The sequence below is a fragment of the Arachis ipaensis genome, chromosome B6, assembly GCF_059453495.1.
Source record: "Arachis ipaensis isolate K30076 ecotype BB chromosome B6, ASM5945349v1, whole genome shotgun sequence".
Classification (NCBI taxonomy): domain Eukaryota; kingdom Viridiplantae; phylum Streptophyta; class Magnoliopsida; order Fabales; family Fabaceae; genus Arachis; species Arachis ipaensis.
In genome coordinates this window covers 148,607,804-148,612,977 of record NC_142441.1, presented here as the reverse complement: position 1 = coordinate 148,612,977, position 5,174 = coordinate 148,607,804, and positions in this window count along the sequence as shown.

The window sequence follows — 5,174 nt, the reverse complement described above, 5'->3', positions numbered from 1 at the left end:
GATGCTAATAGTCAATAAATATTTTTAATATATGTGTAATTACTAACAAATATTTTTATGTATTTATATTATTTTTTATATTTAATAAAAGAAAATATCACATAATCTCACTAGTATTATTTTTTTGAAATCATTCTTTTGAAAAAGTATTCTAGAAACAAATAAATAATTTATATTTTAAAATTTGAATTGAACTTGATTAATATCATATTAATTACAGATTGTCATCATAATTATTAATAATTATTATTTAACATTTATTCTCATCAATCAAGTATAAAGTAGTAACATATTAATAATTTAATAAGGTATGTTTAGAGACATTAAATTAAATTAATGTATCTTTAAAGGGAAATACCGAAATAGTTAATTTCCAAAATCAAAAAATTATAAAGACATTAATTTGGGGCATAAAAATAATGACTTCAATTGTATTATGCCACTAAATATGCATGGATCATAATTTGAAAAAGGTGTTGGTAGATTTAAAAATTCCTAATATTTGCATGCTTATCTAACACATCATAAAATTGAATTTGTACATATATTAATAAGTCATTAATTGAATTGAATTCATTCACATGCATGAGTCCATCATAAAATTAAGATCGTACATGTATTAACAAGTCATGACTCATGAAAAGTAATACTCAAATTAAGCATTTAATTTCTAAAAAAATATTTATTAAAAACTTGCAAATATAAAAGTAAGGAAACTTGTATTTCAAACTCCAAAAACAGATATTAAAAACTACACATAACGATATCAACAATTCCACCACATTGTTCCAAAAAAATTTAAACTCAAATAAAATTACTTTTTAACTAAATTCTTATTTTTCTCTTCAATCTTCTTGTAGTTTTTTTTTGCAGCTTTCAAAATAATACCTTGTTTTGTATTGTATGGTTTGATAACCAAATCAAGAGCAATGCGCATTCTTGTTGTATCGTCAATCTAAAGTTGAAATATAAAATAATAAGTAACAAGTCATGAATTTAAAACTAACTAATAATTATTTAATAATATTAAAGTGTGCATACCTTGATAGAATAATTGTCATTTTTAGCTTAATCTTTCATTCAAGTTGCTACCCAAATTCCACAATCATTACTATTTTAATAGTGTAAAAAAAATCATATATAAGAAAGCATACAATATAATATTAGGAGATATAAATTAAAGATAAGATTAGATCATTGAGAACTAATCTTTTATTCTCCTCGGTAGCCTTAACTCCATTTTTATTCTTAGCTAATTTATTTGTTCCATTATCACTAAAATATCTATGATCTACACTGTGAACATTACTCTCATCATTGCTTTGGTAATTTGTTTCTTCCTCAAAATAACTCTACAATATAATAAAATACATTAGACAATATTTAAATAAATAGATAAATAATCTTTAAAAATTTTGATAAAACAGAAAATTAAAATTACATTCGCATTATTGAGTTTATCACTCGATTGGTGATAACTAGCTAGTATGTAGGATGTCTCTACTGTATAATTCTGGACATCTTCGCTTCGTATGACCATGACATGTACAATGAGAACACTTACGAGATTTTACCGCACATCTATTTTGACGAGGGGCTATTGGGAATAAGTAGTATGACCACAATCCAATCAATTACGTGTCAAATAATTTATTATTGTTATTATATTAAAATATTAATATAATAACGTCCTTGATTAAATTTAGAGATTTATTATTGTGATAGTGATCACAATATTGAGAGATGAATCTTTTATAATTTAATCTAAATTATTCTTGGTCATAGGATTATTAAAAAAGGACATTAATAATCCAAAAAGATCAATATATATATATAATGGTCTTCATTGGATGAATATTAATAGTTCTTATTTATTAAATTATATATATATATATATATAGATGGTATATATAGAGATATGACCATTGAACTGACTCAATTTGAGAATTCTTAATGGTTATAATTACCGCATATTTGTCAATAGGATATTCTCAAGATGAACATGGTGATAGAGTTTTCTTTGACCTACGACTATCATAGTAATTAACAATGTATTTATTATACTTTGATTCCGGACACCTAATATCCTAGGGTACTAGTTGAATGGATATTGAATATGATTTAAATACTTGTAGAATTAATAATTAGTCAATAAGAAATCCGTCAACTCTCAATAAAGAGTTTGAGCTCCATGATTATAATGACTGTGATGAATAAAACTTGGCCAAGGGGATTGAATGAATGAAGAAATGAGTTTTTTAGGTCATTCACAGTTTATTATAATAATGGTAACAAGTTAGAGTTTGACAATTAAACTATACTCTAAAGGTTAACCAAGAGCTGAAAAGATGGAAGGAATTATACTTTGTTCTTCTGAGCTTCTTAGTAAAAATAGATTCCTTAAAACTATCGGGTCGTTGAGAAGTGTTGCTAGACGCCAACCTTGATTAGTAAATTTAGTATGACTAATTTACTACCCGCTTAGTATTGAACTTATGGGGTCATACACTAACGAGTATTCTAATATTTGCTATAGAATTATTTAATTATTATTTTGATTTGATCAAATAAATAATTATATTAATTGAAATAGAATATTATTATATTATTTGCTAGCACGAAGAATATAATAATAATATGATAATTGAGAATATTAAATGAGATTTGAGAATAATTAGTTTTTCTATTTCTAAATTTGGATGAGATCCTAACTGATTATGTTTTCAAATTGAGTTATGATATGATTCATAAATTTGAAAGATTCATATTTAGAATTTCAAGATATGATTTAAATTTGAATTGAGATTCAAATTTAAAATCAATAACAAATCTCATACTATATATATGTACGTCAAGAGTACAAAACTCCTTTACCTCTACGCATATAAATGTATGTGAGCCTAATTCTTGGAGAAGAATTTTATGGTGTGCAAAGAGTTGCAAGAGGTTTCTCAATTTAGATCAGATGTCCATTGGTCAATGAGTTGACAGCAAATGTTGGTCTCGGTGTGGATACGCATAGAGTTTTCATACAATCGAAGAATAAAGTTTTTACTAAGGCGTCTAAAGGTATTTAGATCTGATCTATATATTATTGGAATAAAGTTTAAGCACAAAATAGATCTTTAGGATTACTTTATTACTTTCGCTGTGTGTTATGAACACATGGTAATCATTTAGTGGTATCAGAGCTTTGACTTTTTTGTGTTTAAATTTTTGTTTCTATTTTCTTAAAGTTTGTGAATTAATAGGATTAATTCAAATTATTTTTAAGCATGTCATGTATTTATTTTCATTGAGATGTTTTTTAATAAATTAATAGTTAATTTATTTTAATTATTTAATTGTGATTAAATTATTATTCTTTTAATATAAAAGTTATATTTATAATCAAATATTTTGTTTGACTTTATTTATATATTAAATTTTATTGTGATTTTGATTCAAATAAAAGGAATAAGATGCAAAATATCTTTTATTTGTTTCTTATATATATAAGTGTATATATAAAGGTCAAATTTGATTTGATAATTTTTTAAGGCTAAACGTTAGTACATGAAAAATCAAATTTTGATTTGATTGATGTGTTTTGAACACTATAATTTTAAAAATTAGTTTTTCTAATGTTCTTGATTATAAAGAGCAGCCTGACAACTAGGAGTTTTATTTTCAAGATAATAATCAGTGTATACATTTGATGTATTAAGGATTTAATTTTATATTTTTACCTAGACAACCTGGGAGTATAAAATTTAATCCATGAATACTGGTAGAAATTCTCTAACAATTGAGATAAATCATAAAAGTTAGGAGTTTGTCAAAAATAAATTTATCTCCTGTTTACAAAGAGCAAATTGACAACCAAGAGACTTGTACTCAAAGATAGAATTTATTTATGCATATGATGATGTATAAGGAGAATTAATTTTATACTTGAACCTAGACAATCTAGGGGTATAAAATATAATTCAGTTAAATAATTGTATGACAACCAGATAATTATTTGGGATTATAATTATATGGGATATAATTTAATCATGTTTATTTGAAATAGATGTGAGTAACAACTTGACAACCAAAATACTCATTCGTGATTCTAAATAATTTTGCCAAAAATATAGATTTCTTGTTTACTTTCATATTTTAGATTTTTAAATATGTTCATATTTCGTATGTCATATTTGAAAGTAATATATTAGCTAACATCTGAGAATTATTCTCATGTATGAAAGGGTTATCATGGAGATGATAATTCTATTAAAATAATATCCTCCAATAAAATTGGTTTTGGAATGGTCAGAACTTTTGAAGTTCAAGACAATCTAAAATTTGATTTGTGCAATGTTAAGAGAAACTTTGTATTTATAAAGAAAGAATGGGAGTACAATTACTTTTATTAGAATTATATACCATTCAATAGAGGATATACTTTCTCCTAAAAGTATAAAAAGTTTGATCGTCAAACTAACTTTTCGAAAAAGTGTCCTATTTATATAATGGTACAATTCTATAAAGATAGATATAATGGTTACTTAGATTTTTTTTATAATAATGTTCAATAAGGATTGTCCTTAAAATAAAACTATGCACTATTGTAGTGGGAGATTTCATGTTTTGAGAAAACGTGATATTTATTATGCACTAGGTGTATTTTACAAAAGGTCAAGCAAACATGCTCAAGAGTAAAGGTGTTTAAGGTCAAAAGAGTTTTGATAAACACAGATGTGCATTGAAAAATTATACACATGATTGATTGGCTCTAGTGCAAGTGGGAGATTATTGTGATAATAGTATGCCCAAGATCCAATTTATCATGATTGGCTCTCGTGCAAGTGGGAGATTGTTGGGAATAAGTAGTATGACCACAATCCAATCAATCACATGTCAAATAATTTGTTGTCATTGATTAAATTTAGAGATTTATTATTGTGATAGTGATCATAATATTGAGAGATAAATCTTTTACAATTTAATCTAAATTGTTCTTGGTCATAGGATTATTAAAAAAAGGACATTAATAATCCGAAAAGATCAATATATATATATATATATATATATATATATATATATATATATAATATGGTCTTCATTGGATGAATATTAATAGTTCTCATTTATTAAATTATATATATATATGGTGCATATAGAGATATGACCATTGAACTGACTCAATT